The sequence below is a fragment of the Lepisma saccharinum genome, chromosome 13 (assembly GCF_977018435.1).
Source record: "Lepisma saccharinum chromosome 13, izLepSacc3.1, whole genome shotgun sequence".
In the NCBI taxonomy this organism is placed as follows: domain Eukaryota; kingdom Metazoa; phylum Arthropoda; class Insecta; order Zygentoma; family Lepismatidae; genus Lepisma; species Lepisma saccharinum.
Window position 1 is genome coordinate 72387870 of NC_139241.1, and position 15760 is coordinate 72403629.

The 15760-nt window shown below is 36.4% G+C and overlaps 1 long non-coding RNA gene across 1 annotated transcript in view; it reads right to left on the reverse strand.

Annotated features, from left to right (window-relative positions):
- Nucleotides 1–2243: 2243 nt before the first annotated feature.
- The window catches only part of LOC145997032 (uncharacterized), a 29010-nt gene continuing 15493 nt past the window's right edge, over nucleotides 2244–15760 (reverse strand). Inside the window, exons 3-4 of the long non-coding RNA XR_014442853.1 lie at nucleotides 12212–12358; nucleotides 2244–2422 (exon numbers count right to left, since the gene is read on the reverse strand). This is a non-coding gene — a long non-coding RNA (uncharacterized LOC145997032). The remainder of the gene's footprint in view (nucleotides 2423–12211; nucleotides 12359–15760) is intronic.

A 15760-nucleotide genomic window follows, 5' to 3' on the forward strand; every position in this document is an offset into this window, starting at 1 on the left:
TTTTGTAATATTTTGCATACTCGCTAACTGAGGCCTCCTAATCACGAATTTGAAGTTAAAATTTGGGGGTCAGTGTAGAAATTGCAAAATAAGTGAAATTGAGTGGTCCGCGATCGGCTCTATTGCTCATTATTTACCAGAAGATTTTGTGTTTCCAATACTTAAAAAACGAAATATACATTCCTGATATTACTACGACCCCAAATTTTAACTATGTTTGCCTATCCTAACCTAACCTTACCTGAATGGTTCGTCGGGCTATCCGTCAATGGTTTGTGGGGCTACCCGTGCATGGTTTTTCAACCCCAAATTTTAACTATGTTTGCCTTGCCTAACCTAACCTAACCTAACCTTATCGAGAATGGTCAGTGGGGCTATCCGTGAATGGTTTTCCGCTAATTGTGATTACGAACCGATAAAAAAAATATTTTCGTAGCACTTTAATGGCAAACGTTCATCATCGAAGATGCCATTTTCGTATCCTGCAATTTTACGATCGATGCTCTGTTGCCAAACTTACCTGTAATCAAATCAGTCCACACTCCACATGTTCTTCTACATCGTGATTGTCGCTGTCACATGTAAGCACCTTCTTTGGGCAATATACCGAAATCCATAAGTTTATTAATTAGCCCACAGCCATCCTCCTGCACACTCCACCTAACAATCTGTACAACATTAACAACTTTTTAACTGTTCTCTTCCGCCATTCTTACACGATCCATGCTCTCCAAGTATGAAATCAACAGTGTGGCAACGCTGTAGACAGCGTAACTAATTGCAAACCTCAATTGTTCATATCAACAAAAATGGCTACCATACTTGTATACGGAGAATCTTTGCGAGAATTGAAAAGCTTATTTTACAACTTCTACACGTTAATGAACAATTTTTTCACATCACCCCAACATGTTAACTTGAGATAAATCATCACGACTAATTATTTCGTGAGTATAAGACGTAGCATAGAAATTACATAAGAGTTTGGTATTGTAAATTCTTGCCATAATGAATAATAGGGGTGTGCGGGACAGAGGTTTTTGGGTCTGGACAGGATAGGGATGGGAATTTTTTAAAATCCCGACATTCGGGACGGAAAAATTTGCAATTTCCCTACCAAGTCGGAAAATTTTCGGGACGGGAAATGTTCGAAATTTCCCGGAGCTCTGGAAATCTCGAATTCTACACGTCATATTTATAGAATAAAAACTTACAATTTCCGATAAGTTCCAGAAACTTACAATGCAGAAAACGTCGAGAATTGACGACTTTTTAAGTGACCATTCGGTATTTCCAGACTGCTTGAGATCCCGAAAAGTCGGGAAGTCATTTCTCGAATTTTTCCCCCAAATCCCGGTCCTGACTTTTCGGGATCCCACACACCCCTAATGAATAACGTTGAGTCGTTTAGTGTTGATTATGTTATTTGAAGTCATACATGCTGCTGCTGTGAAGAGATAGATGTTGGTTGGTGATGCTGTATTTCCTGCAGTCTTTAACAATTCTGGTCCCATTTTATTTCTCTTTTTTGTTTTTGTATCACTTAACATTGAAAATATTCTTTCCGTTTCCGCGTTAGAATGTGGCAATGTTAGCACTATTTTCGCGAGAGTGGAAATGTTTTCAAAAAAGAATTTGTCTTGAAAGTTCTTGGTAATCGATAACATGTTCCAAAATTCTGATGGAGATTTGTTAGTTAGTTCTTTTTTCTCCTCCTCGCTAAAGTATCCAGATAAACTAATCCATTCATTCCAAACCGAGCACGAAGAAAGTGGAACTGACTGGCGAGTAAGCTTTGCACATTTGCACAATAAAATGTTATTTTCCAAGATTGAAAAAAGTCCCTACGTTTTCCCTCATTTGGTAAAATCTGTCCCTACGCGGGCGAAATATAGTGAAAAGTCCCTATGCGTAGGGACATGTCCCTACGGTTGGCATCACTGCCGACAGGTGTCGCATTTGTGCAGTATGAAGCACCCTCTTGAGGCTGACAACTCCCCTCGACAAGCTGCCGGCGCTCTCGTGACAACTGAGGATAAAGTAGCGATGTCTAATCTAAGATTAGATGTCAGAAATAAGGTGCCAGAAATATTTGTATTTGGGAGGCCGCCTTTTCCGCCATCCTTGCGACAAGGTACGTGCTTATTTCAATTGCAATTGTAACTGTAATTGTAAAAAGTGGAAACATTACAAAACAATCGGTTTCTGTTACGGACATCCTGTAACACAATTTGCCGGGACCTGTTGCATGAAGGGGCCGCCGACCGGCCGACACTCTGGCGGTAAACGACTGAAATAACCTCCCTGTATTATCAGTTTGGTCACAATCTCTGCAAACAATAATGTTCAACTTGCTTTCGCCGTATCCACGGTAGGCACATATCCATATGAGGCTTGCAACAACGATTTGAATCCTGCCATTCTGCAAAAAGAGAAGAGAAACTTTCAACCATCAAATAATCTAAAAATAAAAAGATTGTAAAAACAACTAGACAATATTCACATCTTAACTTCAGGGTAAGAAATAGTCAATATATTAACTTTAACATACTTCTCTACATTACAAATAACTGATAAAACAAAAATATATAAAAAATTAAACTCATTAGAAGAAATATATAATAGAAACAAACATAACAAAATGATAGAACATTCAATTGTGAGAACAACATAAAATGTAACATTTGACCCATACACACATTATCTTAGACAAAGATACATAACACAACAGATCGCACACAAAACGCACAAAAATTAAAGAAATCATTATCTCTAAGGACAAGACACAAAACAAAACACACACAAATACACTAGACAACACCTACTGCATGAGACAAACACAAACACACTAGACAGCACAACTACGACACAAGACAGACACAAACACACAACAACTACTACACAAGACAGACACAAACACACAACAACTACTACACAAGACAGACACAAACACACAACAACTACTACACAAGACAAACACACAACAACTACAACAAAAGACAAACACAAACACAAAACAACTAATACATAAGATAAACACAAACACACCACAACTATTACACAAGACAAACACAAACACACAACAACTACACAAAACAAACACACAACTACTACACAAGACACACAGAGACAGTCAATATATTAACTTTAACATACTTCTTTAAATTATAAATAACTGAAAAACAAAAAAATATAAATAATATCGAAAATGAAACGTGAACTCATTAGAATAAATATATAATGGAAACGAAGGTAACAAATGATACAACATTCAACATGTGAGAACAACATAAAATGTAACATTTCAGACACAAAAACATTATTATACACAAATATAAAAAACACACCAGATCACACACAAAATGCACAGAATTCAATTCTGAGGACAAAAGACAAAGTAAAAAGACACAAACACACAAGACACCACAAACACTACACAATACAAACACATTCTCACTAGATACCACAACTACTACACAAGACACACACAACCAATACTACACAAGACAAACAAACACACACCACAACTATTACACTAGACAAAAACACAACTACAACACAAGAAAAAAGCACAACTACAACACAAGACAAACACAACCACTACTACACAAGACAAACATACACCACAACTATTAAATAAGACAAAAAAAACAACTACTACACAAGACAAACTCACAACAACTACTACACAAGACAAACACACAAGTACTACTACACAAGACAGACACAAACACACAACTACTACAACACAACGCAAAAACAAAAATACGACAACTACTACACAAGACAAAACACAAACACACCCAAACTACTACACAAGACAAACACACAACTACTACACAAGACAAAAACAAACACAACAACTACTACACAAAGAGACAAACCACCACTACTACACAAGACAAACAGACAAACATGCAACAACTACTATACAAGACAAACACACAACCACTACACAACACAAACACACAACCACTACTACACAAGAAAACACAAACACACACCATCTAATACACAAGACAAACACACCACAACTACTACACAAGACAAACACAAACATGCAACAACTACTACAAAAGACAAACACAAAACAACTACACAAGACAAACACATAACTACTACACAAGACAAACACAAACACACAACTACTACACAAGACAAACACACAACAACTACTACACCACACAAACACACAACTACTACAGAAGACAGACAGTCAACAACTGCTACAAAAAACAAACACACAACAACTAATACACAAGATAAACACAAACACACAACAACTATTACACAAGACAAACACAAACACACAACTACTACACAAAACAAACACACACCTACTACACAAGACAAACATACAACTACTACACAAGACACACAGAAACAGTCAATATATTAACTTTAACATACTTCTTTAAATTATAAATAACTGATAAACAAAAAAATATCAAAAATGAAACGTGAACTCATTAGAATAAATATATAATGGAAACGAAGGTAACAAATGATACAACATTCAACATGTGAGAACAACATAAAATGTAACACTTGAGACACAAAAACATTATTATACACAAAGATAAAAAACACACCAGATCGCACACAAAATGCACAGAATTCATTTCTGGGGACAAGAGACAAAGCAAAATGACACAAACACACAAGACACCACAAACACTACACACATTACAAACACATTCACACTAGATACCACAACCACTACGCAAGACAAACACAAACACTGGACTGCACAACTAATACACAAGACAAACACAAAACAACTAGTACACAAAACACACACAAACACACAACTACTAAAAAAGACAAGCACACAACAACTACTACACAACACAAAAACACAACTACTACAAAAGACAAGCACACAACAACTACTACACAAGACAAAAACACAACTACTACACAAGACAAACACACAACAACTACTACACAAGACAAAGACAAACTACTACAAAAGACAAGCACACAACAACTACTACACAAGACAAAAACACAACTACTACACAAGACAAACACACAACAACTACTACACAAGACAAACACAAACACACAAAAACTATTACACAAGACAAACACAAACACACAAAAACTATTACACAAAACAGACACAAACACACAACTAATACTACACAAGACAGACACAAACGCACAACTACTACACAAGACAAACACAAACACACAACTACTGCACAAGACCAACACAATAACACAACAACTACTACACAAGACAAACACAAACACACAATAACTACTACACAACACAAACACAATAACTACTACACAACACAAACACACAACTACTACAAAAGAAAGACAGACAACAACTACTACAAAAGACAAAAGCAAACACACAACTACTACACAAAATAAACTAACACAAAACAACTACTACACAAGACAAACACAAATTTACTAAACAAGACAAACACACAACCACTACTACACAAGACAAACACACAAAACTACTACACAAGACAAACACACAAAACTACTACACAAGACAAACACAAACACACAACTATTACACAGGACAAATGCAAACACACAACAACTAGTACACAAGATAAACACAAACATACAACTACTATTACACAAGACAAACACAAACACACAACAACTACACAAAACAAACACACAACTACTACACAAGACACACAGAGACAGTCAATATATTAACTTTAACATACTTCTTTAAATTATAAATAACTGAAAAACAAAAAAATATAAATAATATCGAAAATGAAACGTGAACTCATTAGAATAAATATATAATGGAAACGAAGGTAACAAATGATACAACATTCAACATGTGAGAACAACATAAAATGTAACACTTGAGACACAAAAACATTATTATACACAAAGATAAAAAACACACCAGATCGCACACAAAATGCACAGAATTCATTTCTGGGGACAAGAGACAAAGCAAAATGACACAAACACACAAGACACCACAAACACTACACAATACAAACACATTCTCACTAGATACCACCACTACTACACAAGACAAACACAAACACACTGGACTGCACAACTAATAAACAACACAAACACAAACACAAAACAACTACCACACAAGGCACACACAACAACTACCACACAAGACACACACAACAACTACTACAAAAGACATACAACAACTACTACAAAAGACACACACAAACACACAACTACTACACAAGGTCAACACAATATCACAACAACTAATAAACAAGACAAACACAAACACACAACTACTACAAAAGACAAGCTCACAACAACTACTACACAACACAAACACAAATACACAACTACTACACAAGACAAACACAAACACATAACTACTACACAAGACAAACACAAACACACAACTACTGCACAAGGCCAACACAATAACACAACAAATTACTTAACAAGACAAATACAAACATACAACTACTACACAAGACAAACACAATAACACAACTACTACACAAGACAAACACACAACAACTAATACAAAAGACAAAAACAAGCATACAACAACTACTACAGAAGACAAACACAAATACACAACAACTACTACACAAGACAAACACAAACACACAACTACTACACAAGACAAACATACAACAACTACTACAAAAACAGACACAAACACACAACAACTACTACACAATACAGACACAAACACACAATTACTACACAACACAAATACATAAACATGACAACTACTGCACAAGACAAACACAAACACACCCCAACTACTACACAAGACAAACACAAACACACCCAAACTACTACACAAGACAAATACATTACAACTACTACACATGACAAGGACAAACACAAAACTGCTACTACACAAACAGACACCACAATTACTACACAAGACGAACACAAACACACAACTACTACACAAGACAAACATATTAAACAAGACAAACACACAACCACTACTACACAAGAAAAAACCAACACACACCACCTACTACACAAGACAAACACATCATAACTTTTACACAAGACAACACAAAAAACATGCAACAACTACTACACAAGATAAGTGCACAACAACTACACAAGACAAACACAAACACATAACTAATACACAAGACAAACACAAACACACAAAACTATTACACAAGACAAACACAAACACACAACAACTGCTACACAAAACTAACACACAACAACTACTACAAAACACAAACACACAACAACTATTACACAAGACCAACACACACACAACTACTACACAAAACAAACACACAACTACTACACAAGACATACAGAAACAGTCAATATATTAACTTTAACATACTTCTTTAAATTATAAATAACAAAAAAATATCAAAAGTATCAAAAATGAAACGTGAACTCATTAGAATAAATATATAATGGAAACGAAGGTAACAAATGATACAACATTCAACATGTGGAAACAACATAAAATGTAACATTTGAGACACAAAAACATTATTATACACAAAGATAAAAAACACACCAGATCGCACACAAAATGCACAGAATTCATTTCTGAGGACAAGAGACAAAGCAAAATGACACAAACAAACAAGACACCACAAACACTACAAAAAACAAACACATTCTCACCAGATACCACAACTACTACACAAGAAAAACACAAACACACAACAACTACTACACAAGACACACACAACCACTACTACACAAGACAAACACACACCCCACAAATATTACACAAGACAAAAACACAACAACTACTTCAAAAGACAAGCACACATCAACTAATACACAAGACAAACAAAAACAAAGCAGACACAAATACACTAGACAGCACAACCACTACACAAAACAGATGCATACTCACTGGCCACCACAACTACTACACAAGACAAACAAAAACACACCACAAGTACTACACAAGACACACAAACACACTGGTCAACACAACTAGTACACAAGACAGACACAAACACACAACAACTACTACACAAGACAAACACAAACACACAACAACTACTACACAAGACAAACACAAACAGACAAATACTACTACTAAGGACAAACACAGAACAACAACTACTACACAAGACAGACAGAAACACAAAAGCACTACTACACAAGACCAACACAAACACGTAACAACTACTACACAAGATAAACACACAACAACTATTATGCAAGACAAACACAAACACACAACTATTACACAAGACAAAAACAACTATACTATACAAGACTAACACACCACAACTACTACACAAGACAAACACACCACAACCACAACTACTACACATGACAAACACACTACAACTACAACACAAGACTAAAACAAATACACAACTACACAAAACAAACACACAAAAAATTACTATACAAGACTAACACACCACAACTACTACACAAGAGAATCACACCACAACCACTACACAAGACAAACACAAACAGACAACAATTACTACACCAGACAAACATGCCACAACTACTACACAAGACAAACACAAACACACAAATACTAATACACCAGACAAACACAACACAACTACTACAAAACACAAACATACAATTACTACACAAGACAAAGACAAACATACAACTACTACACAAGACAAACACAATAACACAACAACTACTACACACGACAAACACAATAACACAACAACTAATAACAAACACAAACATACAACTACTACACAAGACAAACACAAACACACCACAACTACTACACAAACAGACACAAACACAAAACAACTACTACTCAAGACCAACACAAACACACAACTACTACAAAAGACAAATATATTACAACTACTACACAAGACAAGCACAAACACAGAACAACTACTACACAAGACAAGCACAAACACAGAACAACTACTACACAAGACGAACACAAACACACAACACCTACTACACAAAACAAACACAAACACACAACAACTACTACACAAGACAAACACAAACACAGCACAACTACTACACATGACAAACACACTACAACTACAACACAAGACAAGAACAAACACAAAACTACACAAAAGCCAAACACAAAAACTACTACACAAGACGAACACAAACACACAACACCTACTACACAAGACACACACACAACTACTACACAAGACAAACACAGCACAACTACTACACATGACAAACACACTACAACTACAACACAAGACAAAAACAAACACACAACTACACAAGCCAAACACACAAAAACTACTACACAAGACTAACACACCACAACTACTACATAGGACAGACACACCACAACCACTACACAAGACAAACACAAACAGACAATAATTACTACATGACAAACACGCCACAACTACTACACAAAAAAACACAAACACACAAATACTAATACACCAGACAAACACAAAACAACTACTACACAACACAAACACACAACTACTACTAAACAAGACAAACACAAACACAAAATAACAAATACCTAAGACAAACACAAACACACAAAACTACTACACAAGACAAACACAAAATAACAAATACCCAAGACAAACACAAACACACAAAACTACTACACAAGACAAACACACAACAACTACTACACAAGACAAACACACAACTACTACACAAGACAGTCAACAACTGCTACAAAAAACAAACACACAACAACTAATACACAAGATAAACACAAACACACAACAACTATTACACAAGACAAACACAAACACACAACTACTACACAAAACAAACACACACCTACTACACAAGACAAACATACAACTACTACACAAGACACACAGAAACAGTCAATATATTAACTTTAACATACTTCTTTACATTACAAATAATTGATAAACAAAAATATATGAAAAATATCAAAAATGAAACGTGCACTCATTAGAATAAATATATAATGAAAACGAACATAACAAATGATACAACATTCAACATATGAGAACAACATAAAATGTAACATTTGACACACAAACACATTATTATACACAAAGATAAAAAACACACCAGATCGCACACAAAATGCACAGATATTACAGAATTATTATTCTAAGGACAAGATACAAAACAAAACAGATACAAACACACTAGACAGCCCAACTACTACACAAGACAGACACATACTCACTAGACACTACAACTACTACACAAACAAAGACAAACACCACAACTACTACACAATATATACACAAACACACCACAACTACTACACAAGACAGACACACACACAACAACTAATATACATGACAAACACAAACACACAACAACTACTACACAAGACAAACACAAACACACAACAACTACTACATAAGACAAAAACACACAACAACTACTACACAAGACAAACACCAACACACAACAACTAGTACTTAAGACAAACACCAACACACAACAACTATACACAAGACAAACAAAAACACACAACTACTACACAAGACAAGCACACACACACTGGACAGCACAATTACTACACAGGACAAACACAAACACACAACAACTACTACACAAGGCAAACACAAACACACAAAAACTACTACAGAAGACAAACACAAAAACAGAACAACTACTACAAGACAAACACACAACTACTACACAACACACACAAAAACACACCACAACTACTTCACTAGATACCACAGTTACTACACAAGACAAATACACTAGACTGCACAAGTACTACACAAGACAAATACACTAGACTGCACAAGTACTACACAAGACACATACAAACACACCACAACTACTACACATACACAAAAACACCACAAGTACTACAAAAGATAAACACCTACACACTAGACAGCACAACTACTCCACAACACACATGCACACACAAATGCAAACAAACATTGATTTCTAAAGAGACGATACAACACAAAACACACAAACTCAGTATACAGTTCAACTACATACACAACACAGAGAAACACTGATACAAACAAATTTTGATTTCTAAGGACATAAAACAACACAAATAAAGTAGAAATACATCAGTACAGCACAACAACTTCTAAGGGTAACAGACTCACAAGTATATCAATCTACAAGAACATGAAAAAATTAACAAACATTGCTATCCAAGAACAAGATACAACACAAAAAAAAACCACCAAGGCCATGAGACAGCACACACAAAACAAAATGCATAAAATAAGATCAAAATACAGTCACACCACACACACCTATACTCACTTCATCCTGGGAATGTCTGGAACCAGCTCGAGGAAGCAAACAAAAACAACTCTAAACTAAACAGACAACACAGTTACCACAGCTACAACTACCATCCATGGACAGGTGTATGTGAACACACACCCAAATAAACAGAGAGAGAGAGAGAGAGAGAGAGAGAGAGAGAGAGAGAGAGAGAGAGAGAGAGAGAGAGAGAGAGAGAGAGAGAGAGAGAGAGAAAAGAGGGAGAGAAGTAAATAGAGATGGGAAAAATGGAGAGGAACAAGAAATGAGAGAGTGAAATAAATTATATAGGGAAAGTTACAGAAAGAGAGAGGGAAAGAGGAGAGAGAGAGGGAAAAAAATAAAAATCAACAAAAGGAAAACAAAACCATTTATTTCTAAGACCAGCACACAACACAAATAAGAAGCTAACACAACCAGACGTACAACAACTACGGACAACACACACACAAATAAATCACCATGCAAGAACATGTGCATTCATAAGAACAAAATACAATGTAAAAAGACACAGCAGAATGGACAACACCTGGGAGCACATACACATGCATAAAAATCAAAAAATCAAAAACATGAAAACAACAAACGTAAACATTTAGAAATGAAAACAAATATAGATATGAGCAGGAATTAACAAGTACCTGATTTTTGCCCTGAAGACATGATGTGAACATTATGAATAATAGGGTTAGAAATAAGATGCTTCCAAGTTTAATAGCTTGTGTGGTTTTAATGTAATGACAACTTGTGTTAATTTCTATACCATGAAAAATATTTATCCACTCTGTCTTTAGTAAATTCATTCATATGTACTATTAAATTAAAATATGATGGAGAGCATAATTAAATAATAGAAAGAATCTGTGGCATTTTCGAATGTACCATCCCAGCATTCACCTTTGCAGACCAAGGAAAAACCACGGAAAAACCTTCGTCAGGATGATCAGCAATATGATTTGAACTGTTGATTTCTCAAATTTAAGTCTTCACGTAAATGAATAGTAAAAGCAACTAATTACAGGTTAAACATTTAAACAGATGTACTAGAAATTTCCCTTACCTTTCAATATAGTGGTGACGATGTTCTGTTGGGAATATGGACATTCTGTTGTGCTGATCCCAAGATTAGATGCAAGGGCAACATTGAAGCTCTTGGGTGAGCTGTAGTCCATTGGTTCAGATCCTGCCAAAATCTCTGATTTTGTTTCTGGAAGGAGAAAAAAAGATATTACTGCCAGAAGTGAAACACGAATAGGAGTGATTACTGAAAGTCCTGCAGTGAAATAAGAAGATAGGTTTGATCCATTAGCGTCAATATTCACTCAAGCTTTGTTTTCATCCACAGGGTGGCCATGAAGTAAGGAGGCACCTTTTGTCACACTGTAACTTTTGTATTAATTGAGCTACTATTCTTTCCTTTTTATCATTTCTTACACGTATGTGTACCAAGAACGTGTAGCTGAAGTTCAACAACAAATACTGCAGGAATGTGTGGACCTCTAGCACTTAAAAGTGACACAATCTCAAGAATCAACAAGTTACTTGATGGAACCGGTGTTTCAGACCTTAAAAATCTGGTAAGCCACGAACAGGTAGAAGGAAAGCCAACTACGTCTACAAGCTTGCTTTGATTTAAATGGAGCTCAAATAGATAATCATGTGGAAAACAGATAAAATTGTCATTGTGATGTCTAAGTTACCATCTTCAGAAAATAAAAAAGTTGCCAATATTATAAATATGAGGAGCGTACTATAATGATTTACACTTTATTTTTTTTTTCAGGTCGCATGGTCCACCATTCGAGAAGTGAGGACTGGCATATGAAGCTACGAGTCTAGTCTACCGATTGCAGGCAGCAGTGCCAAAAAAAGATTCCCAGCGTTCACACAGCAGCATGTTCCATACATCATTGTCAACGCACTTTTGGACAACATGGAAAGGGACTATAATGGCCAGCGTTGGACAAGTTGGTTTCTATGGAGAGAGGGTGTGACCACAGCAGAGATTACAGACGATTGGTGGCAGTGTGTGGTGGACATGCACCTTCACAGAAAACAGTTTACAATTGGGTGGAAGGGTGGAAAACATGATGCACGTCAACAGAAAAAGGGACAAGTTCTGGAACGAAAGAGACTATGACAACATCAACAAATATTACACGGGTTGAGCTAGTCATTCTAAGAACAGGTCCATCAAGTTTTCTGAAATGGAGGTGACCACGGGCCTGTCCAGAAACATCCTGCAGCGAATCGTGCATGATCACCTTAATAACGGGAAAGTGTGCACCAGATGGTTTTCCAAATCCCTCACATCAGTGCAATGGCAGCAGCTCTCCCCCCCCCCACACACACACCACACAATAGATCCTTAACAATGACTGCTTCACATGCCACTTGCCTGACAATAAACCGTGTGAAAAAAAAATCGTGTCTGAATCTGTAAAGCTAGTGGCAAACTTTCTTTTTATACTGAGATGACAACACTTACCGTGCTGTGGATCTATGTAGCACTCTACATGGTTATCCTGTGCTAAGAAACTACCTCCCCCGTAAGAACCAAGAGGCATGATGGGGAGTATTCAGGTGACGTGACATGGTGAAAACGTGCTGTGAAGCCAAAAGCCCGGTATTTGTTACAGCTGAACAGAATGCACAGAAAATACATAGTGCACTGCAAATTTTTGATCCCCTTCAAGTGAAAAGTTTCATTTCACTTCAGTGTTTCATTGAACTTCTTACATCCATGAAATTTGTCCCATTCTTTCTTATAATTTTAGCAAATCGAGTAATGTGCTATAGCACAGTAGCAAATATTAAGCAGCTGCTTAAAAAAAATGACTACAGGAGGAAGCGAAAATAGCAGGACTCACTATTAATGTTAACAAAACTAAAGAAATGAGAGTCAATGCAAGAGGAAAAAAAAAGTTGAATGTTTGTCATGAGCTGGTTGAACAAGTAGAGTCATTTACATACTAAGGAAGTGTCATAACAAGAAGGAGGTTCAGATGAAGACATACAAAATAGAATCAAGAAAGCCAATGTTGCATTTATACAACTGTATCCCATTTGGAAAACCTGCAAATGTAAAATCAGTTTTACTGTATGCTTGCGAAACATGGAAAACCACACAAGCTAACACGAAAAGGATACAAACCTTTATTAATCACTGTCTCATGCGTATCCTCAATATAAAATGGCCAGAAATAATATCAAATGAAGAACTATGGAGAGAAACTAAACAACAGACAATTACAAGCCAAATAAAAAGGAGAAAATGTAGGAAACACCTTATGAACACCAACTGGAGCAATGGAGAAACCAGCCTTAGACTGGAACTCCAAAGGAACCCGGAAAATAGGACGTCTGAAGAAGACATGGAAGAGCACAATAGGAGAAGAAGCAGCCGAGAAAGGAAAAACATGGAGAGAGGTCAAGGAGTTGGCACATCACATCGCGAAATGGACCCGTTTCACTGAAGCCCTATGCTCCTGATGGAGCAAAAGGAATTAAGTAAGTTACATGATGTGCTTTTCAGTAGCATTCCCATGTCAACTTGAAATGTATTTTCTCTCAGTTTTCCAGAACCCTCAATTTTTGAAGCTTAATGGTAAAAGGAGATGGAAAAGAAGAAGAAGATACTAAATATCTAGTACATTATCATTTTAAGGTGAAGAGGGACAATTACGCACCAGTTGTGCATTTATTTCAATATGGTCGGATTGGGCACTGCTATTTAAAAAAGGGATTAGTATGAAGCAAGAGAGTATGAATTTCTCTTCATGTTGCAAGTGAAAACTGTTTTTCGAGTTGATTAGTAAGCTAGACAAGATGTTTGAAAAATATGATTAATAAGTATTTACAGAACCCCATGTATTCCTTATGGGAAATCAACTTCAACTTACGGCTAATCAAATTGGAGTTTAGACTTTTCCTACTACTATGACATAGTTCAACGTGTCCTTTCTCCGTCCATGTACTTTTCTATGTCATTGGATGTTTCATATTCCCGAGAGAATGAATAAAATAATGGTCCCATAAGGTCCTTGCCTCCTACGGCCATCCTGACAGTGTTGCCAAACCTGATGTGCATAAAAGAGCTAAATTTCATCATTAATAGAGCTAAAGGTGACTTTCAAGGACCTAGATTAATGAAGGCTGCCTGATATGGTAATTTTAGGTGTTAGATGGGTGGGGGCACTGCTATTACCGTTAGCTTTAAAGTGATAACAATTTATTCTTAATTTTCACCACCTAGATTTGGCAGTATCGCCCATCTCAATAATCCACTGATGCTCATATGAAATCGAAAATAAAGGATTCCCGGATAACAATGTTGTCATCTTCACCTTAGCCACGGCGATATATAAAAGTTGCTGTGGAGGTAAGAGGGGGGCAAGTGACGCAGCCAATATAACAATATCACGTCACGTGCAAAATGTACACTCATGGCAAAAGCTGGTCTTTGCGGTGGGCTGGAGCCAGTGATGGCATCATAGTGGGGCAGGGGCCTGGTGCCACAGTTCACAGCCAAACGAGTGCACGAAACAGCCAGATCTGGCTCCAAAAGAGCAAAGTTGGCAACAGTGATCGGAGGCTGCCGCAGTGAGAT